This window comes from Lithobates pipiens, unplaced genomic scaffold, assembly GCF_037356315.1.
Source record: "Lithobates pipiens isolate NorthernLeopardFrog02 unplaced genomic scaffold, aLitPip1_a1.2 Scaffold_30, whole genome shotgun sequence".
Lineage (NCBI taxonomy): Eukaryota > Metazoa > Chordata > Amphibia > Anura > Ranidae > Lithobates > Lithobates pipiens.
The window spans coordinates 172,736,928-172,761,930 of record NW_027507791.1 but is presented as its reverse complement, the minus strand read 5'-3'; the positions used below and the strand labels follow the sequence as shown (position 1 = coordinate 172,761,930).

Here is a 25,003-nt window from a genome sequence, read left to right as displayed (position 1 = left end):
CGTCCCTGCTCCCCACTATGTGCAGGCTGTTTAATGCATTCCTGCAGGATACCCCGATCCCACGGGATATGCAGAGCTCCTTCATTACGGTAATCCCTAAACCGGGGAAGGACCCCGCCATGTGCGCCAGTTATAGGCCAATAACCCTGCTGAACTCTGACCTCAAAATCTTTACCAAGCTCCTATCTCTGCGCTTAAGTGTGGTCCTTCCGTCCCTGATCCATAAAGATCAGGTGGGCTTTGTCCCTATGCGCCAAGCAGGGGATAATACCAGGAAGATCATAGATTTGGTGGAGGTGGTGAACAGGGAGGGAGGCCAGGCCTTGCTGTTGGGTCTGGACGCAGAGAAGGCGTTTGACCGCCTGGGGTGGCCCTTCCTGTTTGCCACGCTTCGCCACATAGGGATCAGAGGACCCTTTTTCAGGGCTATCCAGCACCTATACCTGAACCCTACGTCCCAGGTCAAGCTCCCCTTTGCCCTCTCTACCCCACTACCTGTACATAATGGCACCAGACAGGGGTGCCCGCTTTCGCCCCTGCTCTTCGCATTATGTGTCGAGCCCCTGGCGGCCACTATCCGGAAAAACCCGGACATTAAGGGCGTAATGGTGCGAGACAGGGAGTTTAAAATCTCCCTGTTCGCAGACGATGTTATACTCTCGCTGATACAACCCAGAACCTCCCTCCCTAATCTTCACAGGGAACTGGAACACTATGGGGCCCTGTCGGGATATAAAATAAATACCTCTAAGTCAGAGGCACTCCCAATTAACACCCCGGTAGAGGAGGTAGCACGTCTCAAAGCCAACTTCCCCTACAGCTGGAGGACTAAGGCACTGCAGTACCTAGGGATTTATATCACCCCGCAGTACTCCACGCTCTATCAGGCGAACTTTCCCCCCCTTCTCCATAACATTAGAACCCTCCTCCAACAGTGGAAGAAACACCATCTCTCACTCCTTGGGAGGATTGCGTCTATAAAGATGACTATCCTCCCGAAGCTATTATACCTCTTCCAAACCCTACCCATACCAGTCCCCTACGGCCAACTGAATCACTTACAGGCTGACTTACTGAACTTCACGTGGAACTACAGAAGGCATAGGATCCCGCGCTCTGTATTGCAGGCGGCCCGATTGGATGGCGGCCTGGCTTTCCCTAACCTCACTAAGTATTACCAGGCGGCACAACTACGGGCAGTAACCTCTTGGTTTACGCTCCGGACATATAATAAATGGACCGAGATAGAGAAGTTATGGCTCGCCCCGATACACCCCAATAGTCTGCTATGGAATACGAACGCGGAGGTAGAATCTGCACGGCTTCTAGGCCCGATGGCACTACTCCGAAAGCTCTGGCGCGCACTATCGCGGCAACATGAGCTAGCATCAGAAAGATCGCTCCTGACCTCGTTTGCCTGTAATCCCAAACTGCCGGATAGCCTGACTCATCGGATGTCCTCACCGTGGACCACTAGAAACCTTTTCCATTATGGCCATCTGGTAGATCCCTGCACCCGTAAACTGCGTTCCTTTGCTGACTTACGGTCCAAATTTGATCTCCCGAAGCAGGTTTTCTACGGGTATCTCCAAATCCGACACTATGCCTTGACATTTGCACCGAGCCTGCAATTCTCCACTCCGACCCCCTTTGAAAACCTCATCTTGGCAGGCTCAACCCAAAAAGGTCTGATCTCGGACATCTATACAATACTGAATGACAGGCCCATTATCTCAGCGGGCAAGCACAAATATATGCTTAAGTGGGAAAAGGCACTGGGAGAGGAGATACCCGTGGACCAGTGGAGGGTCATCTGGATTCAGGCATCCAAGTCTTCGATATGCACGCTCTATAAAGAAAATATTTATAAAATACTCTACTTCTGGTACATGACCCCTGATGTAATCCACGCCATCCATCCGGCAAGCTCTGATCGCTGCTGGAGATGCCTGGGAGACAGGGGAACATTGTATCACATATACTGGGAATGTCCACTGATAGTACCCTACTGGGAGTCAGTACGTCAACTCCTGACTCACCTCTTAGAGAGGGACGTCCCCCTCACCCCTAAATTTTTCCTGCTAGGGCTGTCGCCCCTGAAAATCCCGGCCCCACAGGGGAAACTGGTCAGGCACATTCTCACGGCAGCTCGCTGCCTAGTGGCACTGAACTGGAAGCGCCGGACCCCTCCACTGGAGGGAGCACTATATGCTAGGGTAAAGGAGGTAGAGACAATGGAGAAGATGACAGCGAGGATGCAGGACCGCCTGGACGCACACAACCTGATTTGGGAACTGTGGCACCGCCGAGAGGATCCTAGTAATCCAAACCCAGGTATTGGCTGATGTTGGTTGAGCCTTCCATCTCCCCCCCTCCCTCTCTCCCCCCCTCTTTTTTCTTTTCCCCTTTTTTTTTCTCTCTCTCCCTCTTTCTCCTACTTTCTTCTTTCATCTATCTCTGTCCATGGGTATCCTCTTGGGACCCATGCGACCGCTTATTATGCCGGCAGGATGATACGTTTGACTGTGATTGCATAGGTTGTATATATATCCTGCGCTGGACAATCTTGCGAAGTGTATACGGGCACATGGTCTGTGGATAGACACAGTACTTGAAAAATTAGATGTTACATGTTTTTCCCGATTGGAAGTTTTATATTGTTGATCGAAAGCACTTCAACTGTATGTCGAATATCTTTCAATAAAACGTTATTGATAAAAAAAAAAAAAATGGTGATATATATGCATATCGATGTATATCTATTAATCTTTAGTCCATTTAGAAAGGACACAGGTTAGATATATATCAAACAATATCACATACAATTATTATCTATATGGATACATGTATAATTCGAGTATCCAATCAATATTTGTTTATCTAAAGATAGGTTAAAATTTTATACAGTTATAATCATGATTATATGTTTTTCATAATACTAATTCGTTGCTAAAACACTTCTACTTATGATCACACTTTCATATATAATTTTTTTATGACAAAGTTCTTTAGATCATTAGATACTAAAATTATAATATCTCTGTTGTGACCTATATATAATTTGAATGGCTTAGAAAAATATGGATGATACTGGTAAATGAATCTTACTCCAACATTGTCACACAACACCCCAGATACATGCACCTGTCATTCGACTCTCGGTTTTTATAACTGTTATCATCCTAGCGTGTAAATCTCTCCTGCCATTGTCTCATGAGAAGCTAGGACAATACTGACTACTTGGCTTATTGATCTCTCACTTTCTGAGACAATGGGATATTTGTTCTGGTCATTCAGGTTTAATGACTGTTGGTCACAGGTACTCCTAAGTATAGCCCAAACCTTGCCATATATATTTGCATGGCCTTCCTTGTCCATTCAAGGAGCTAGATAAGAGTTTTTCTGGTGTTTGTGACCAAACATCCCTTTTGTTCAGGTAACACATTGTCTCAATACAGGCTTGTAGAACTTTAAAAGATAGCTAATCCCTTTAACATTTGGAAAAACCTGTGAGATCCTGTACTTTTCTTTAAAGTTCTCCAAGAGGCAGTGGCGTAACTAGAACCTTCAGGGCCCCGATGCAAGAAACCATGAAGGGCCCCCCTGAACCCCAGCCAGGGCCCTTCCCTCTGAGTCCGCCTGTGGAACTCCAGGGCGTGGTCACAGGTATGACCTTTGTGAGCCCTGTAGTTCCACCACTGGCATCAGTAGTTTTTTTTATTATTTATTTTTTTCTCTGGCTGGGGAGAACAGACATCGGACTGAGCGGCAATGCATGGAGAAGGGTACTCTGAGTATCCGGGTAGTCACCCTCCACCTCCAGCCACCCGTGTGCATGGTGCACTGGTACCCCTAGCTGCCTATGCTGCTGCCAGCCATATGTAGAGGGGGCTGCATGGGCCCCCTGCAGCACAGGGCCCAGTTGCGGTCGCAACTGCTGCACCCCCTATAGTTACGCCCCTGCCAAGAGGTCACAGTTCAATAATATCAACACTATAGTTCATCCACCTTTTTCTAGGCCTACTGAAATCTCTCATCTCTGCCAGTGAATATTAAATGTATTTCTTCATGAATTCACAACAGGGTGTACGTGGCATTAGTGCCTACATTTAAAAAGCCCTGTACTAGGGTCATTAAATGTTCACAATCTTATGTGAAGATTGATGAAATTAAAATCTGCATTTCATTTTCATTGATCATGGGGATCAATAACAGGGAGGGGGGGGGGGGACAACAAGATATACCCAAAATGAATTAATAAGAATTAGTCCATACATTTCTTGCTGAGGAGCTGCCGGTGATGGTGTGTGCAAATCGCACTAACCCAGGTGCCCTCTTTCTGCTGTTTTTGCTAACCCTTTGTTGATAAACAGTCATATGATTGCCAATGCATAACAGGCACTAGATCTCCTACCACAATGCTATACCTGTGAGTGGCTGTCTTTTTTTATTAATAAGCTGGATTGCTTTGGTAAGGCTGCCTTCACGCAACCAAGGGCACCTGCAGAGGATCTTGAGAAAGATCCAGATACACAGAAAACAGTGTAGAGGGTGCAGGAGATGATCACCAGCACCGTCATATAGAGCACTAACACCAGCACTGTGATAGAGTGCACTGACACCAGCACCGTGAGAGCACTGACACCAGCACCATGATATAGAGCACTGACACCAGCACCATGATAGAGAGCACTGACACCAGCACCGAGATAGAGAGCACTGACACCAGCACCGTGATAGCGTGCACTGACACCAGCACCGTGATAGAGTGCACTGACACCAGCACCGTGATAGAGTGCACTGACACCAGCACCGTGATAGAGAGCACTGACACCAGAACCGTGATAGAGTGCACTGACACCAGCACCGTGATATAGAGCACTGACACCAGCACCGTGATATAGAGCACTGACACCAGCACCAAGATAGAGAGCACTGACACCAGCTCCGTTAAATAGAGCACTGACACCAGCACCGTGATATAGAGAGCACTGACACCAGCACCGTGATAGAGAGCATTGACACCAGCACTGTGATAGAGAGCACTGACACCAGCACCGTGATATAGAGCACTGACACCAGCACCGTGATAGAGTGCACTGACACCAGCACCGTGATAGAGTGCACTGACATCAGCACCGTGATAGAGTTCACTGACGCCAGCACCGAGATAGAGAGCACTGATGCCAGCACCGTGATATAGAGCACTGACACCAGCACCGTGATATAGAGCACTGACACCAGCACCGAGATAGAGAGCATTGACACCAGCACCGTGATAGAGTGCACTGACACCAGCACCGTGATATAGAGCACTGACACCAGCACCGAGATAGAGAGCACTGACACCACACCAGCACCGAGATAGAGAGAGAGCACTGACACCAGCACTGATACCAGCAACTCGCTGCTGGGCCCCAAAAATATGACACCACTCAACCTCTTCAAACAGGAGGGTAGGGCATATAGTATGGTGTGCTTTTTTTGTACAAAGAAGTGGGCCAAATGTAGAAAAAAGGTCTGTGTGCTCGATTAAATAAATAGTTTATAGAGATATACATGGTCTACTGGTCACATGTGTTGAATTTCTCCGAGATCCGTGCCTCGTTCATTTTTATAAATGTGAAGTAGTCAACACTGTCGTGAGCTAGGTGAGTGTGCTTATCGGTCACGATCCCCCCTGCTGCGCTGAACGTCCTTTTGGACAGGACACTGGACGAGGGGAAAGCCAACAGTTCCATTGCAGATTGGGCAAGCTCTGGCCAGAGGTCAAGCCTGCCTACCCAGTAGTCCAGGGGTTCATCACTCCTCAGAGCGTCCACATCGGCCGTTAACCCAATGTAGTCGGACACCTGTCGGTCTAGGCGTTCCCTGATGCTGGATCCGGATGAGACCTGCCGATGGGTTGACTGAAAGAATGACCTCATATCAGAAGTCACCAACAGAAGTCACCGCCCTCTTCTTGCAGGCGCTGTTGGATTTGTACCCACAACTCTTACTTTGGGAGTGGGAATTCCTCCTCTGCCAGCGCACGCAAAAGCAGAATGCAGCATTTCTCGAAGCAAGGCCTGGAAGTGCTACATTCTGACAGCCCTCTGTGACAGCAGTAACATTTCCACCATTTTGTGTTTGTACCGGGGGTCTAAGTACATTGCCACTCAGTACTGGTCCTTGACCCTTATGCTTTTTATACGGGAGTCCCTGTTAAAACACTGGAAGCGGTGTGGTGGCCTGGCTCCTGCTAATCATCCAGGATATGTCATCCTCCTCGTTCTCCTCTCCCCATCCACGCACAACAACAGGGATCCCAGAAAGGTTTAAAGCATGCTTTTCTTGCTCCTCCTCATCCGCCCCGGCACCATCCTCCTCTGACTCCTCTTCAGACTCCTGTTGTTGACTTGTCTCAGATAGAGTAGCCCCCCCGGGAATTCATCCAGCATTGCAACTTCCTCATCTTCCCGCTCCTGCTCCTCCACGGCTTGATCAATGACACGACGCAATGCACGCTCCATAAAGAAGGCATAAGGTACCATGTCACTGATGGCGCCATGGCTGCGACTGACCAGTTTGGTGATCTCATCAAATGGCCGCAGAAGTCTGCATGCGTCACGCATGAGCAGCCACTGGCGCAATGAAGAAAAACCCAGCTCCCCAGAACCTGTTCTGCCGCAGAGTTCGTACAGGTAGACGTTAACTGCACGTTTCTGCTGAAGCAGCCTATCAAGCATATAGAAGGTTGAGTTCCATCGCATCGGGCAATCGCAAATAAGACGTCTGACCGGCAGATTGTGTCGCCGCTGAATGTCAGCAAGGCGAGCCATGGCCTTGTAAGATCTTCTGAAATGGGCCGAGATTTTCCTTGCCTGCCGCAAGATGTCCTGGACCCCAGGGTATTTGACAACGAATCGCTGCACAACCAAGTTTAAGACGTGTGCCATGCATGGCACGTGCGTAATTTTGCCCTGTTTCAATGCGCTAAGCAGATTGGCACCATTGTCATACACCACTTTACCAACTGTCAAATTGAGTGGTGTTAGCCACTGATCTGCCTGTGAATGCAAATCTTAAAGGAGTGCATGGTTAGTGTGGCTCTTGGCTTCCAGGCACAACAGATGTAGCACAGCATGGCAACGTCTCAACTGGCATGTCAAATAGGTTCTGGGAGCTTGGGTGGCGCAGCGGAAGAGACGCTAGCAGCGGAAAAGGAGGAGTCAGCCGAGGAGGAGAGAGAGGAGGATGGAGTAGGAGGAGGAGAAGAGGCAGGCCTGCATGCAATCCGTGGAGGTAAAACCAAATCTACACGGGTGCCACGGGTTACATGCTTGACGGCCGTCAGAAGGTTCACCCAGTGGGCAGTAAAAGTGATATACCTTCCCTGCCCGTGTTTGCTAGACCACGTGTCTGTGGTCAGATGTATCTTGGCACCGACACTGTGTGCCAGAGATACATTCACTTGCCGCTGAACATGGCCATATAGCTCTGGGATGCCCTTCTGTGAGAAATACTTCCGGCGTCATCATTTTTTTTATGCTCAAGCATGCCTTTTTGCAGAAAAACGTGAGGATGGCGTGAGGGAAGGTGGAGTGGAGGACAATTTTGAGGAGAGAAGAGAAGGAGAAGTAGAAGACGAGGCTGGATGGTGAGAGCCTGGAGTGTGGCTTTGTGTGTTCCGTTGCTCCCACTGGGCTCGGTGATGGCAGCTCATGTGCCTTCTTAAGGCGGTCGTCCCTAGGTGAGTGTTGGGCTTACCGCGACTTATGCGTTGACTGCAACGATTGCAGATGGCAACACTATTGTCAGCAGCAGACACGTTAAAAAAAGCCCACACTGTGGAGCCATGTGCCGGCGTCGTGGGAGCGCCAGATGTGACCATACATGGTTGATGCCTCGCTCCTGATACATTCGCAGTCTGCTTTGTCCCTCCTGTGCAATCTAAGTTCTTCCTGCTTCTCCTCCCTATCTGCTGGTCCATATCTCCCTCTGAACTCCCCTCCTCTTCCTCTCTTGTGGACACCCACGTGACATCACTAGACACGTCATCATCGACTTCACCTTCCCCACTGCTATAATTAGAGATCTCGGAGTAGGCAGCAACAGCGGGGACCAACCTCCTCCTTGGGCTGATCTGGGTACTGTCATCATTCCTGAGTGGCGGTTGTTGCTACCTCCTCTTCCTGATCCAATGCCAAGAGTGGCTGTGCATCGGAAATGTCTTGATATGGATCGGAAAATAATTCCTGTGACTCAAGCGGAAGGTATATGGTGGTGTTGGTGGTAGTGTCTTTGGGGGTGCACATAGCAGAGAGTGAAGAAGAGGGTGCAGATCGAGAGGATGAGGAGGGTGCAAAAGAATAAGGCTGAGTGAGCCACTCAACCAAGTCTGGTGCGTCCTTTGATGTAATCGCACGCACCTTCTGCAGTTTGCCACTTTGGCTCAAGCCTGTTGCTCCTGCCCTACCCCTACCACCCCTGCGGAAGGGCCTGCCTCTTCCTCTGCCTGTGATTTTTTAAATGAACCTGTGACAAAAGTCTCTAGAGAAGTGCAGTATGTATGTGGAAGAAGGTATATAACACCCCGCTTCAATCTGCCGTTTTTGGGGGCCACTGGTCTATCACACCAGTTATAATACTTTTTTTTTATTGCGTTTGTCACTCTTTGTAGTATCGTTGCAGAACCTCTCAGCAGTCACAATGCTGCACAGTGGAAATGCACTATACTATGCTTTCTATATGTGCATTTTATACGTGTATTACACACCTATATACTGCACACCAAATAGTACACCTATACCAGTCCTTACAAGGACCTTTGTGGACCTAGCAGCTAGTGATTTGCAGACTGTCCCTCAGTCCCTACACTGATAAAGGACTGCTGCAGAATAGGGCAGTAATCTGCAGCACAGCCCTGCACCAGCACCCTATATATTGTACACCTATACCAGTCCTTTCAAGGACCTTTGTGGACCTAGTAGCTAGTGATTTGCAGACTGTCCCTCAGTCCCTACACTGATAAAGGACTGCTGCAGAATAGGGCAGCAGTCAGCAGCAGTTCACCACAACCCTATATATTGTACACCTATACCAGTCCTTACAAGGACCTTTGTGGACCTAGTAGCTAGTGATTTGCAGACTGTCCCTCAGTCCCTACACTGATAAAAGACAGCTGCAGAATCGGGCAGCAGTCAAGTATAATATTCTTTCTATATTTGGAAGAAAGTATATTATACGTGTACAACCCTATATACTGTACACCTATACCAGTCCTTAAAAGGACCTTTGTGGACCTAATAGTAATAGCTAGCGATTAAACTGACTGTCCCTGCTCCACACAGCGTCCTGTCCCTACACTGACAAAAGACAGCTGCAGAATCAGTCAGCAGTGCACTCAGCAATCACCAGCACAGCAGTGCACTAGAACCATATATACTGTACACCTATACCAGTCCTTAAAAGGACCTTTGTGGACCTAATAGTAATAGCTAGCTAGTGATTAAACTGACTGTCCCTGCTGCACACAGCATCCTGTCCCTACACTGACAAAAGACAGGCTGCTGCAATCACCAGCACAGCAGTGCACTGAACCCTATATACTGTACTACACGTATACCAGTCCATAAAAGGACTTTTGTGGGCCTAATAGTTAGCGATTTGTGTCACTACAGTCTCTCCCTGCTCCACACAGCGTCCTGTCCCTAAACTGACATAAGACAGAATGTAAAATGGCCGCCAGATCAGGTCTATTTATAAGGTAGGGGGAATGTCCAATTGTCCATGTGCTGAAATGTCTCAATTGGCTGTCCTGTACCCCATGATGTCATCATGGGTTAAAGTTCTTTCACACTGTAAACACATATGTCTGCCGGGCGAACAGCGGCAATAGTCCGCCGATCGGGCGAATCGCGAACACGCAAAATTTGCAGCGAATCGACCGCTGGGCGAACAGTTCGGCTAACCCTATCCCCGTATGCTGTGTTCTTTAACCACTTGCGGACTGCCCACCATCGTTATGCATTGGTACATTTGAAGAGGAATATCGCTGTTATGGCAGAAGCTAGCTTCCATAACCCCAGGATCCTCTTCGTCAGCGGGCAGTCATCTTCAAGATAAAAGTGGTCTCTGTGGCAGATTCCCCGCAAGATCACTTTTATCAGTGGCGGGAGAGGGCCCCCCCCCTTCTGCCACGCTCTGGTGACTTCCCAGAGCCGCCGGTATCAGCGGAGGCGATCAGATCCTTTCCCTAGCCTGACATGGAGATGAGTGAGGGGAAGATGGCCCCCATCCATCTCCATATGATTGCACGGTGGAAGCAACGTCAAAACGTAATTTCCACCCATAGATATTAAAGGGCCATTTTTTTTTGTATTTTTTTAAATGCCAACATTTTTTATTTATTTTTTATTTTTTTATTGCATTTCAATGTAAATATGAGATCTGAGGTCTTTTTGACCATTTCACAAAAAAAGTGTCACAAATTTTAAAAATGGCAAGAGCCAGTTTTTGACAATTGCTTTATTAAAGCGGGAGTTCGGCCGTTTTAAAAGTCAGCGGCTACAAATACTGCAGCTGCTGACTTTTAAAATAAGGACACTTACCCGCCCAGCGTGCCCGCGATGTCGTCACCCGAAGCCGATCTCTCGATCGTCTCCCGGGTGCTGCTGCCGCCATCTTGGGTATAGGAATCAGAAGGTGAAGCCTTGTGGCTTCACTTCCCGGTTCCCTACTGCACATGCGCGAATCCATGTGTTTCCCAGCGGACAGCGGGGGACCCGCAGGAAGTGGCGTAAATATTGCAGATTCTGCGGATATTTATGCCGGAAGTGGGTGCAAATACCTGTACTGTACAGGTATCTGCACCCCCTCCCCCCTGAAAGGTGCCAATTGTGGCGCCGGAGGGGGGGAGGGTTCCGATGAGTGGAAGTTCCACTTTAGGGTGGAGCCCCGCTTTAAAGTCTTCTTCTTTCCATCTTCTTCGGGTCTTCTTCCTTCTTCTTTCCTTCATTCTTCAGTTTCTTCCTCCATCTTCTACCTCTGCTTCTTCCTCCAATCCTCTGCTTCTTGCTCCGGTGTTCTCATCTGGCATCTTCCTCCATGGCGTCTTTTCTTCCACGCCTCGTTCTCAGGCCGCTCCGCTCAATGGGAGGCTCCCGCTGTGTGACGCTTCTCTTCTTCTGACACTTCTTATATAATGGAGGGTGGGGCCATCCATTGACCCTGGCCCCCTCTGACGCACGGTTCCATTACATAAGTGTCAGAAGGTACAGATTTAACCCCACAGCTGCTGCGGAGGGATCTGAGTGGGAGGATCAGTTAATCCTTCAATGGCCAGGTATAACCAGCAGCCACTTCTTGAAGCTTGCTGGGTATGTTTTACCTATCATTTCTCACAGGCAGTGTTGGGGGGTTGGTAGTAGGGGGTCTGTACATTGCAGGGGTCAGTGGTTGAGGAGGTGTGTCAGTCTGGGGGAGTGGGGTCTGTCTGTGTGTCCTGCTCTCTGTCTTGTCCTTTGTAAATCAGTGGGTGCTCTAAGTAATGACACCCCCCACCCCTCAAGAGGTGTCTGACAACTTTTCTGTGTCTCTATGAGTGTTACATTACAGGTGCTGTGGAGGGCAATATGTGTGTGTTTGCTGTACCCGTCCTCCCCACATGAGAGAACACTTCTCCTCATACACCAGCGTGTCTCTTACTGAAGTCCTGTCCTGGCTCTCTCCTCCTCACGCTGTGTCTGTGTGGCAGAGAGAGGCAGCTCACTGTCCTCCTCCCATTCTCAGCAGTGATCACACTTCCAGGCTGGCAGAGGCAAATATCACATGTCCCTGTCCTGGGCTTGCTAATGCAGGATCTTCTGGGAAACGCAGACTTCTCTCCTCCAGCTAATAGGAGTGGGGGAGGGGTGTGGTCTGGGGAGAAAGCAAACTAGAAGCCCCGACTGGATTTCAAAGCTTAGCTGGGATTCTGGGAGACACAATGCAGATTGGACCTGGATTCTGTTTTCAGGATTTTATCATTCTAAAATTCAACATGTAAAATGACTGCTTGTAGCTGCGGACCCCCTGGAGCTGAACGCGGGGTTGCTATGGTGACTCTTGCACCCCTTCACTCTACACCAATGTGTAGGATTATTGTTTTATCTCTGGAGTATATCCCTTTTTTATGCATGCTAATATTCTGCTGGCTTTGGTTGCTGCAGCTTGACATTGCATGCTGTTGCTCAATCTGTCATCTACTTCGACCCCCAGATCTTTCTCCATTCTTGATTTCCCCAGCTGTTCTTCCTCTAGTGAGTAGTTTGCATTTATGTTTTTTGCCCCCAAGTGCATTACATTTCTCCACATCAAACCTTATTTTTTTATCGTATTTCTTTATCACAAAGCCAGTTACTATAATAACTACTTGGGTTATACGCCACCTATAGGTGAATGGACACTGGTAGATCAATCCGAACAATCAAACAGGAAGTCCTCCCCTATATAACCCCTCCTACACAGGAAGTACTTCAGTTTTTTGCCAGTGTCTGTAAGGTGGTGGTCACAGATGTGATATATGTGCTCTGGGAGCATACTTGGGGGTCTGGACGGTTCTATTTAGAATCATGGACTTCATTCAGATCCATTTGAAAGAGCTGCCAGCCAAATTGGATGGTACCCAAGCCTTATTAGACAGGAGGGAAAATTCCTTGAGGTTTGTCTGTAATGCAGCCTTGCAGCACTGGTCCCTGCGTATTGGAACCCTGTGCAGTGTTTGTTCTTGCCAAGGTGCTATACAGGTCCAGGGGAGTGGACCCCAGATTAGGGGGATGCAGTCTCTGAAGGTCTTTTTATGACACAGCCCACCGTGGTGCATTTTTGTTGCAGTTTCTCTTTAAATCTGACTGTCTGGTCTTCTCTTTGTAGCCCTTACATATAGTGGGGTTCGAAAGTTTGGGCACCCCAGGTAAAAATGTATATTAGTGTGCATAACGAAGCCAAGGAAAGATGGAAAAATCTCCAAATGGTATCAAATTACAGATTAGACATTCTTATAATATGTAAAAAAAAGTTATATTTTATTTCCATCATTTACACTTTCAAAATTACAAAAAACAAAAAAATGGCATCTGCAAAAGTTTGGGCACCCTGCAGAGTTAATATCTTCTACTGCCCCCTTTGGCCAGTATCCAAGCTTGTAAACACTTTTTGTAGCCAGCCAAAAGTCTTTCAATTCTTGTTTGAGGTATCTTTGCCCATTCTTCCTTACAAAAGTGTTCCAGTTCTTTGAGATTTCTGGGCTGTCTGTCACGCACTGCTCTTTTAAGGTCTATCCATAGATTTTCAATAATGTTGAGGTCAGGAGATTGTGAAGGCCATGGCAAAACCTTCAGTTTACGCCTCTTGATGTAACCCCCCCCCTGGATTTTGAGGTGTGTTTAGGATCATTATCCATTTGTAGAAGCCACCCTCTCTTTAACTTCAGCTTTTTCACAGATGGCATCAAGTTACCATACAAAATTTGCTGAAATATTATTGAATCCATTTTTCTTTCTACTCGTGAAATGTTCCCTGTGCCACTGGCTGCAATACAACCCCAAAGCATGATTGATCCACCCCCATGCTTAACAGTTGAACAGAGGTTGTTTTCATTAAATTCTGTGCCCTTTCTTCTCCAAACGTACCTTTGCTCATTCCGGCCAAAAAGTTCTATTTTAACCTCATCGGCCCACAGAACTTGTTTCCAAAATGCCTCAGGCTTGTCTATATGTTCATTTGCAAAGTTCAAATGCTGATTTTTGTGGTGAGGACGTAGAAGAGGTTTTCTTCTGATGACTCTTTCATGAAGACCATATTTGTACAAGTATCTCTTTATAGTGTACCACAACTCCAGTGTCTGAATGAATGAATGAATGAATGAAATACTTGTATAGCGCACAATGCGAACTGAATCGCCTCTAGGTGTCTGCCAGATCTTTTTGGAGGAATCGTGCAGTCAAACATGGGTTTTGAATTGCTTTTCTCACAATCCTGCGAGCTGTTCTGTCTGATATTTTTATTGGTCTTCCAGATCTTGCTTTAACTTCCACTGTTCCTGATGACTGCCATTTCTTAATTACATTCCGAACAGAGGATATTGACATCTGAAAACGCTTTGCTATCTTCTCATAGCCTTCTCCAGCTTTGTGAGCGTCAACTATTTTCAGTTTCAGTTTTCTAGACAACTGCTTAGAAGAACCCATGGTGCTGATTGTTGAGGCAAGGTCAGATGAGTCTGGCCATTTAAAACCTTTGAGATTGACATCACCTGGTCTTCCCAGATGATGATTGAGAACAATCCATGACACTGGCAGGTCTCAGCTTTGCAAAGCGGGCAGTGCATGCTATAAATTCTGCAGGGTGCCCAAACTTTTGCAGACGCCATTTTTTTGTTTTCTGTCATTTTGAAAGTGTAAATGATGGAAATAAAATCGAACTTTTTTTGACATATTATAAGAATGTCTAATCTGTAATTTGATGCCATTTGGAGATTTTTCCATCTTTCCTTGGCTTCGTTATGCACATTAATACACATTTTTACCTGGGGTACCCAAACTTTCGATCCCCACTTTAGTAGGCGACATTGAAAAAAGATACAAGCCCATCACGTCCAAGTGTGATTTTTTTTTTTGTCAGTATTTTCTAATTTTAGTGAATGGCCACGTATCTTATTAAATTTGCTTTTGCTGAAAAGTTTTATCCCTATTGTGGGGTCACCAGTACGGTATTTGTACATTGAACTCATATCCCCTCTCAAGCGTCTCCTCTCCAGAGAGAACAAGTTCAGTACTCATAACCTTTCCTCATAAATAAGGTCTTCTACTCCCTTTATTAGTTTTTTTTTATTAGTCCAGTTCTCTGGACTCTCTCCAGTTCTAGCACATCCTTCCTGAGGACTGGTGCCCAGAACTGCACAGCATACTCCAGGTGCGGCCGGACCAGAGTCTTGTAGAGTGGGAGAATTATGGTTTTATCTCTGGCATTAAAATGGTTGTACAACCACTTTTACGTACAGGTAAGCCTATATTAAGGCTTACCTGTAGGTGCTGGAAATATCTCCTAAACCTCCACAGTTTAGGAGATATTTACGAAAACCTGGTCCCGGTGGCTTATTAATGTTAAATTTTTCAAGTCTATTTCTAATTCTGTCCTCTGTTAGCCATGAGGGTGCTTCCTGTGATGTGTCATGAGGATAAACATTGCAGTTTTGGTTACTGAAGCCCCCCCGTTTACCCTCGTGAAGACTGGGGAGAAGAATAAATCCAATACCTTTCGCCATTTCTCCATCCTTAGTAACCAGATTCCCTTCATCATTCTTTATGGGACCAATATGATCTGACCTTCCTTTCTTACTATTTATGTACTTAAAGAATTTCTTGGGACTTCTTTTACTCTCCTCCGCTATGTGCCTTTTCGCATTCTATCTTAGCCGCCCTGATAGCACCCTTACATTTCTTGTTGCATTCTTTGTAAATTTGGAATACTGATGATGATCTCTCAGCCTTATATTTTTTGAAGGCCTTCTCCTTTGCTTTTATATTCATTTTTACATTGGAATTAAACCACCCAGGACTTTAATTAGCTCTTTTAAACTTATTTCCCATTGGGATGGATTGGCTATTGCCCTTATTTAATATGCTCTTAAAGCATGCCCATTTCTTTTTCATACATCGCGGGACACAGAGCCACAGTATTTACTGATGGTTATAAAGGCACCACTAGGTGATGGACACTGGCACACCTTAGACAGGAAGTTTAGCTCCCTATATAACCCTTCCCCTTACTGGGAGTGCCTCAGTTTTTTCACCAGTGTCTTAGGTGTTGGTCATAAATAAAGATGTGCTGTGCTGAGCTCCACTGGAATATTCCTTACTGGGACAAGCCATGCAACTGGATCCATGAGAGGTGAAGATTGGGTCTGTTCCCACAGAACCCTGCAGCTGGTAAGGGAGGAAGGTAAGGGAGATTCCTAAGGAATTTCTTGTGGGTTTTCTCCTTTAAGTAAATGTATGCTGTGCCTAAAGTCACCACTGGGGGCTGTCAAGAGCACGTACTTTTCCATGCTTGTCAGTCTCGTCTCTGTGTCACAAGCTGCAAGCTCCTCTGAGCTCCTCTGAGACCATGCTCCAGGTAGGATGAGGGAAGGGGAAAGGTGTTTTCTTTTTAGGAATGTCCCTCCACAGCTCCCTGTATGCTAGAAGCCATAGGGCAGTCGGCGGTATGCACATCGCCTCCCACCACCGCTGGCATTACGGCGGTTCTCCATCCACCAGCCCTCCTCTCTCCTCCGCCCCAGCCTCCCCTCCTTGTGCGATCCGATCAGGATTGGAGCCCTCGGCTTGCGTGGGAAAAACTGTCTTTTTTAAAAAAAAATACGGGGGGGCAGAAGGAGGGGGTGAAGCTTTAGTGCAATGTTGATGTGGTTTAACGCCCACAACGTGGGCTATACAAAACTATTGCAGGTGCACACAGCTCAAGGAGTGACACAGAGCAGATGGGGGCATGTGAGTGTAGGTGACACAGGCATTCCCAGGCAACATTTACTTAGCATCAGATTGAGCCTTGATAGCCGCGGCAGTTGCTGAACTATATTGCTCAGCAGCAGGTGCATTTCTGGTAGTACCTCTGCATTTTGTGCTTGGCGCTATGGGCAGAAAGGGAGGTACAAACACCCCGAGGAATAGGGGCTCAAAGGAATCTCCCTCGGGCTCTGAGGACCCCCCCTCTGCTGCACCATCTCCCCCTGGAGGACCTAAGGAGGCTGGACCTAACATGGCTTGATCCACCGTTAGAGCTGCACTGAACCCTCTTGAATTTTGTTCTGTCAGCATTACAGAAACAGCCTTTAGAGCCGATACGGCATATTCCCTTGGTCCTGTTGACAAGGAAGCTAAGTGTTCTGTTAGCCATTTCTTCTGCACAAAGGGTATCAAAATTGGTGTCTCTATCTTGTAAAGATCCATATTTAATTATTCATAAGGATAGAGTAGTACTGCATCCTCATCCTAGCTTTCTACTGAATGCAGTTTCAGGTTTTTATCTAAACCAGGATATTGTTCTGCCTTCATTTTTTCCAGATCCCCGTTCTACGGAGGAAAAGTCACTACATTCTCTGGATGTAGTGAGAGCAGAAAACCTATTTGGAAGCGACTGCACAGATTCGCAAAATGGATGTTTTGTTTGTGTTCCCTTATGTTTCCCATTTGTGTAATTTATACTAAAACAAATTGACCTGTGATTGCTGTTTCCTAAATTGCCCTGTATTTACACATCCGTGATCAGGTCCATATTGTTGGTAATCAGTAGGTCTAGTAACGCTTTGTTTCTAGTTGGTGCAACTAGGAAACTAAGGGGAAAGTAATACTGGGAGTATGCTATAGGCCCCCTAACCAGAGGGAGCAGGCGGAACTCCTATCACAATATGGGTTAGCGGCAAGAATGGGAAGTGTCATTATAATGGGGGATTTTAATTATCCAGATAAAGACTGGGTAGAAGGAACCGTGACCCAGAGGAAGGCGGGTCGCCCGTTTAGATCACTGAGTGGCCCCACCCTCAGCTACCGGTATATAACAGCTTTTTTCGGCTCGTCTGCAGCGTGAGATGAATTTACATCGTGGGACATTTTTATTATTTTATCTTTTAATAAAGGACTTGTCCCAAAGTGTCTACTGTCTTTTTTACTATTTTTGACGCTTTTTTTGTGAAATGTTAGGGGTACAAAGTACCTGTTACCAATTCACATGAGGGGGAGGCCCAGGATCTGGGGGTCCCTTTGTTAAAGGGGGCTTCCAGTTTCCGATAAGCGCCCCAACTGCAGACCCCCACAACCATCGGGCAAAGTTTGTGCGGATGAAGCCCTTGTCCCCATCAACATGGGGACAAGGTGCTTTGGGGGGCTACTCCAAAGCAACCTCCCTATGTTGAGGGCAGATGGCCTGGTACAGTTCAGGAGGGGGGGTGCTCTCTCCTCCCCCCTCTTTTCCTGCAGCTTGCCAGGTTGCTTGCTTGGATAAGGGTCTGGTATGGATTTTGAGGGGGACCCCTATGCCTTTTTTTTTTTTGACGCAGGGTGCCCCCTATAATCCATACTAGACCGTTCGGACTGGTATGGATTTTTGGAGGAGGTTCCCCTTAATTTCCGTACCAGACCAGAAGGGCCTGGTACAGATTTTGAGGGAACCCCACAAATTTGTTTTAAATTTTTGGTTCCCCTTAATATTCATACTAGACCCAAAGGGCCTGGTAATGGACTGGGGGGGGGGGGAAACCATGCTGTTTTTTCTCAAGGAGTTTTAGCTATATTGCCAAGATCCAACAATTCATTACAGCCGCGATCAGTTTTAAATGACTTTTTTCCTTTTAGAATTTTCATTTTGCTGTGGTAGTGTTCTAAACACAGGACATCTGTGCCACTTTACAGGTATACTATAGACAACCCCAGGCACAATATTTAAAGGAATATTTAATTTTTATTGTTTCACTTTAAGCATTATTAAAATCACTGCTCCCCCCCAAAAAAAGGCTGTTTTTAAAACTTTTTTTGCATTGATACATGGGGCAGGACTCTTGGTCCCCAAACACTTTTTATAACAATAACCTGAATTATAAGCCTTTAAAATGAGTACTTTTGATTTTTTATGTTTGTGTGTTTGTCCATATTTTTTGCCTGTTCTGGTGTGAACCGAACCGGGAGGGTGTTCAGCTCATTCTTACTTATTTGATGCTTTTCCCCTGTTTCGACTTCTCCAACATATTTTGCAACGAATCCTGTAGGTGGTAACACTAATAATAATCAGCCGAATTTGCCCAGGAGGGCTTGGTACACTGATATAGTGAGTCTGGTGAGAGTCGCTCCTTGGACACTCCCAGTCCAGCGGGAACTAATGGTCTTGTATCTTAGCACTGTTGGGCCCTGGCAGCCAGCTTCAGGGAACTTCAATTACAGGACTTGGAAATATTTTTTGCTGGGGGAAGCCAGGGAGTGGCACCCACAGAAATATGTGAGTGGGAAATTTTATTTTCTTTCCCCAATCAGTAGGGGAAAGAAGATTGATCTTAAGTACCGTTAAGGGTTAGAGTTCATCCCTATCCATTGGCCATTGTTGTTCACTCCTTGATTCATACTTCATACCATGTGTAATAGACAGTCCCGCATGTCAGTCTACTCTTGTGTCCTTCGGACTGGAATTTGCTCCTTACTGTGAGCCTTCAGACCTCAGCTTGTAAATTAAGCATTTATGGGGGACTGTATCGAATGCTTTTGCAAAATACAGGCACTCTAAATCTACTGGCATTCCCCTGTCTAGGATGGCAGTTCACTTCCTCGTGGAAGGTTGTTAACAGATTGGTCTGGCTTGTATTCAGTTTATTAAGTCTTTTCTTCACTTCGACCTCTATTATCTACGAGTGTATGCCCTGTGATTTGTCACTAACAGTACTGTTGTGGTCGGTATACCCCTCCTTTTCCCACATAGAAAATGGGAAGAAGAAGGCATTTGGTACAGTTGCCTTCTCTGTGTCATCCATAACCATCCTCCCATCCTCATCTTTTATGTGGGCAATGCACTCTGATCTCGCCTTTTTACTGTCAATATATATAAAAAAAAAATCTTTGGATTTTTCTTTTAGTCTCCTCTGCTATGTGTCTCTCTTGTGCTGCGTACATACGACCGGACTTTCTGGCTGAAAAGGTCAGACAGAATCAGTTCATCTGATATTCCGATCGTGTGTGGGCTTCAGCTGACTTTTTTTTTCTCAAAATGTCTGACGGACCTAGAAATAGAACATGTTTTAAATCTTTCCGACGGAATCAATTCCTATCGGGAAAACCGTTCATCTGTATGCTAGTCCGATGGACCAAATACGACGCAAGGGCATCTATTGGCTACCGGCTATTGCACTTCCTTTTCTAGTCCCGTTGTACGTCATCACGTTTGAAACAAACGGACTTTGGTGTGATCGTGTGTAGGCAATTCCGTTCGGTCGGAACTCCGTCGGAAACTCCTTTGGAAAGACCATCAGAGTTTATTCTGATGGAAAGTCCGCTCGTGTGTACGTGGCATTAGTCTTTTTTTTAGCCACCCAGATTGTGTTCTTACACTACTTATTGCATGTTGGAATGCTGACGGTGATCCATCTCCTTTGGGTTTTCTAACCACTTCAGCCCCGGAAGGATTTACCCCCTTCCAGACCAGAGCACTTTTTGCGTCGGCATGAGACGCTTTAACTGACAATTGTGCGGTCGTGCGACGTGGCTCCCAAACAAAATTGGTGTCCTTTTTTCCCACAAATAGAGCGTTCTTTTGGTGGTATTTGATCACCCCTGTGGTTTTTATTTTTTGCGCTATAAACAAAAAATAGCGAAAATTTTGAAAAAAAAACATTATTTTTTACTTTTTGCTATAATAAATATCCCTCAAAAATATATAAAAAAACTTTTTTTCTCCTCAGTTTAGGCCGATATGTATTCTTTTAAATATTTTTGCTTAAAAAAATCGCAATAAGCCTTTATTGATTGGTTTGCGCAAAAGTTATATTGTCTACACTACACTCTACAATAGTGGATAGTTTTATGGCATTTTTACTACTATTTTTTTTTACTAGTAACTGCGTTTTACTAGTGACATTCGACATTATGGCGCACACATCGGACAATTTTGACACATTTTTCTGACCATTGGCATTAATACAGCGATCAATGCTTTAAAATTGCATTGATTACTGTAAAAATGTCACTGGTAGTGAAGGGGTTAACCACTAGGGGCGGGGAGGGGTTAAGTGTGTCCTAGGGGAGTGTTTCTAACTGACTGTGAGATGGGCTTGTGTGACGTGGACACTGATCGATGCTCCCGATGACAGGCATCAGCATCTCCCCGTTCTTGAGCTCCATGACACGATCGCGGGTATCCCCGCGGCAATCAACTCCACGGGTCCCGCGGGCGCGGTCACGGAGATCGCGGCAGGCGCTCGCACATGTTCAGAAAAATTGGATCTTTGAAATTTAGTGTTCTTGTGCTAGCCTCGTACCTCCTTTTTCTATGGTTCTTTTAGGCTAGATCCCAAGTTGTCCTGAATTGCCACATCTGAGATCAGACTTGGATCATTCGTAATTAATAGATCTAGCAGGGCATTCTTTCTAGTTGGGGAAGCCACCAATTGGGACATGAAGTCCTGTAAGACATTCATGAAATGGCGGGCCTTTAATGAGTGAGCTGTCAATATCAGGATAATTGAAGTCCCCTATTATGATATTGTCCTGTCTCGCTGCCATTTCTAGCTCTTCCTCCTCCATCAGGTTGGAGGACATACCACCACTTCTAATTTCTCACTTACTTCTTTTCTTTGAAGTTCTACCCACACTGCCCCCCTACTCCCCCCTCGTCCCTTTCACAATGCCTCTCCTCTGCCACCCTTACCTCTTCTACCTTCCCTGTCCTTTCCGATACAAGGAATACCCCTCGATCTTTGCCAGCTGTCAAACCAAGTGTGAGCTGTCAAACAAAGTTTCTATTATTCCCACAAAGTCTAAGCCCCTGTACACACGGTCGGAGATTCTGCCAACCAAATCCGTCAGATTTTGCCCGTCGGATTTAGTCCGACGGATTGTGTCCGAAACTGTTGCATACACACGGTCGGGCCAAGTTGGCGAAAAATCCGATCTTTCAGAACGTGATGACGTAATTTCGTTACGATGGGACTATATTCAGGCCAGTAGCCAATAGCTTTGATGTAGGAATTTGATCTGAGCATGCGTGGCACTTGGTCCGATCAAAATGCTATACACATGATCGGATTAGGTCCGACCTGCCCAGTTGGTCGGGAAATATTTCCAACACGTTGGAAAATTGGCTCGGACGGAGATTCGGACGGAATCAGTCCGATACATACCACACAGAGTCGGATTATCTGACGACTCGGTCCGATAAGATGCATTCCGACAGATTCTCTGACCATGTGTACAGGGCTTAAGACCTCCTCATGTAATAGCAGCTCCAGTTCCTCTATTTTGTTAGCTAGGCTCCTAGCATTTGTGTATACGCCTCTCAGTGTTGTATGAGTGCATATTATTTCCTCATGTTTTCTCTGACTTTGTTTTCCAATTGTCTACTCATTCACTCCAGGGTTAGATTTTACAGCTGTATTATCACTGTTGACTCCACTATTACCCTCTGTCCTTTGCTCGCCACCGACTATTGCTTCCTCTGACAACCCTTCCCCTTCTCGTCAGCCCAGTTCTCCAGGAACCTGAACCCCTCTTTCCTTTATCAGTTCCTCAGCCACGTGTTCAGTTCCCTAAGCTCCTGCTGCCTCTCTGGTGTGGCTTGAGGCACAGGTAGTATTTCTGAGAAAACTACCATGGAGGTTCTTCTCCTCAATCTACTCCCTAAGTCCCTGAAAATGTTTTTTTAAGACTCTCCCCCTTCCTCTCACTTTGTCAGTGGTACCAACGTGTACCATGACTGCTGGGTTCTCTCCAGCGCCCCCCAATAATCTGTCCACCCGATCCGTGATGTGCCAAACCCATGTGCCTGGTAAACAACATACTTTTCGGTGACCACAGACTTTCTGACAGATTGCCCTCTCTGTCCTCCTAATAATTGAGTCCCCCAACACCAGCACTTGTCTAACCTTTCCTGTATCTCTGCCCCCTCCTTACCAGAGCCATCACTCTCATGGCAGCTAGGGGCACCTGCTCCAGCAATGCCACCCCTGAGCTGATATCCCCAACATCATGCAACTTGGCATTTTCTTTGGGGTGTACCAACTCAGGACTGGCCTCCCTAGCGCTCTTCCCTCTACCCCTCTAACAATACTCAGGTACTCGACTCAACAATACCCAGGTACTCAACAATGGTCAGTTACTCAACCTTAGTTACTCACACTACACCCTCCTCAGCCAGCGTCCCCTCTACACACAGTCAGCCTATCAGTCGTTTTTTTCTAATTGGTTGTCCTCCTCTGCTCCTGCTCAGCCTCCCCTATAAACTGACAATTGCAGGGCTTTTCAGCACCTTCAGTCTCCCCTCATCAACCTGCCTCTCACTGCTTCCCTGGTCTGCCTGTCACACACACTCCACTTCCTCTCTGCTATTCCAATTACCCGCTGCCTCTCCGGTCACCTGTCACGCTCTTGGTCTCCCAGTCCTGTTGATTTCACCCACCTCCTCTGTCAAAGTTTGAGAGGTGATACTGTCTCCAGTCACTCTTGCTCCACTTCTCGATGGCCTGTGCCTGCCGCTGCTCACAGTCCCTGGGTCATCCGCTGCCTCTCCATTCCACCCGTTGCTGCCCCCTGCCTCTCTCAGTCTCAGTGGGAGAGGTCACAGTCCGCAGGTCTCTCACCCCTTCACTCCACACACGCACACACCACACAGTCTCATGTCTGTAGCATCTGCACTTCCATGTCAAAACTGTAACAGAACCACCTGCTGGACAACAGTTTTTAAGTGGCAGTCCAAATGAAGGGGACAAATTATGATTATGTACACTTGCACATCTTTTTATGTTAATATAAATCTATACGCAAGTATCTTACTTATCATTACGCAGGGTATTTTCTCCTAGAGTACATGTGTAATATAACATCAGTAACGATTGTGTGATAGAAGCCTTAGCCTAGGTTTACACTTGTGCGATGCGGGAACCAGCACGATTACAGCTCCAGTTCCCACATCAAATCTTTCCTTCAGGCAGTTCACACTGTCCTCTGCGAACTGCTGTGGGTGTCAATACATTGTTAATGACACCCCCAGATAGGTTCACAGATTGCAGTGCGAATTGTGACAACTCCAGATGGGTTCACACATCGCAGTGCAAACTGTGGACTCGCACAGGAATTGGATTGTATAGGTGAGGACACCCATGCGATCTGATTTCAGTGCGGGAGAAAAAGGTCCCTGCACCTTTTTTGTGTGCAAATACAATGCGAGTTCAACCATATAGTGTATGGCTGAGCCCGCACTGCACAGACATTGCGTGCGATCGACTCCACAGTGTGGGTGTGAATCACATGTGATGTCTGTGTACACACAAATGTGAACCTAGGCTCCAATGTAGCTGCTTAAGGGAAGGAATGGAGAGGGGGAACTAGTTTTTATTGGGGCTAGCAAACACTACAGATTGTCTAACGTTGTCCCTAAACAATCTTTGACTGATATTTTGGATAAGATTTGTTGATGCGTGGAGCCTTGGGCAATATCGGTGAGATATTCAATCATTGTAATAATCACTACAGTTTAATTATTTCATCTATTATATGTATCTGTTTAAATTTTTGAAAAATCACTAATAATTATCAGTTTTCATTATTTCGTTTATTTCTTTTTGGATTATTGTAAAATTGTTGTCACTTTATGCACTAACTTATAGTAACATTCATGTTTTATTGTTTTACTACTCTAGTGCTATTTCTTTGGCTGCTCAATCAGTTTTTTCTGAAGAAGCCCATTCCGGGCGAAACATGTTGAGAATGATTGCAGCTTGCTTTTTCTTCATTCTTCCTGTTTGGTGAATGGAAAATGTGATTAAATGCCAATATGCTTGTTCCTGCAAATCGATGTTAAATCATTGTTTTTATGAATGTTTAATTTATATTTGTGTATATTATGAATAAAATTGTAATATTTTATTTCTAATTTTTTGCAAACATTTTTTGATTCAATACCGTTAAAGTCCCAGGGGTTGGTGATTCCCCAGCCCCTTCTTGGCCCTTTTCTTCTTTGTTGTGTTCACAAATATTGGGACGTGGTATCTGGCCTGTTCAGACTCCTTTTCTCTCAAAAAATTGTTGTTTCTTAATGTCTGTATGTTTAGGGTTGTTGTCCTGCTGGAAGGTGAACCTCTGCCCCAGTCTCAAGTCATTTGCAATTTGACTCAGGTTTTCTTCTAAGATTGCCCTGTATATGGCTCCATCCAGCTTCCCATCAACTCTGACCAGCTTTCCCTTTCTCTGCAGAAAACAAAGCATCCCCACAACATGATGCTGCCACCACCATG

The 25,003-nt window shown here is 46.2% G+C and overlaps 1 protein-coding gene across 4 annotated transcripts in view; it reads left to right on the top strand.

Moving 5' to 3' along the window:
• LOC143943350 (uncharacterized) overlaps positions 1 to 25,003 on the top strand; it is a 649,830-nt gene that overhangs the window by 576,016 nt on the left and 48,811 nt on the right. For 2 of the 4 annotated variants that reach the window (XR_013264921.1, XR_013264919.1), the window contains one exon: positions 24,410 to 24,642. The exons of the other annotated variants lie outside the window; for them this stretch is intronic. The gene's annotated coding sequence lies outside the window, so the exon portion shown is untranslated. Of the gene's footprint in view, positions 1 to 24,409; positions 24,643 to 25,003 lie in introns of those variants that run through there. 4 annotated transcript variants of the gene reach the window in all.